Source organism: Epinephelus moara, chromosome 9 (genome assembly GCF_006386435.1).
Source record: "Epinephelus moara isolate mb chromosome 9, YSFRI_EMoa_1.0, whole genome shotgun sequence".
In the NCBI taxonomy this organism is placed as follows: domain Eukaryota; kingdom Metazoa; phylum Chordata; class Actinopteri; order Perciformes; family Serranidae; genus Epinephelus; species Epinephelus moara.
The window spans coordinates 15,934,449-15,934,823 of NC_065514.1; positions in this window are offsets into that span (position 1 = coordinate 15,934,449).

Sequence of the window (375 nt, forward strand, 5' to 3'; positions counted from 1 at the left end):
TTCGTTTCAATTTGTGAAAAAATGTCATAGCATATTATGTTGTCCAAAATCATGAAAAAAGTCATAGTATAGTATATTATAAAAAAAACAAAACTCATGGTAGATTATGTACAAAAAAATGTCATGATATAGTAGGTCATAAAAAAAAATGTCAAAATATATTGTGTCATAAAAAGCCATGGTAGAAGTTTTATAACTTCTACTGTACTATTACAGTATTTCATTAAAATGTTGTAGTATAGTATGTAAACCTCTTAGTGGCATATGTCATAAAAATGTCATGGTACAGTATGTCGTAAATGAAGTCATAGTATTAGGCCTTTGTTTTTTAAAAAAAGAATCGGGCATAAAGGAACTTCTGTGTGGCATCATCAA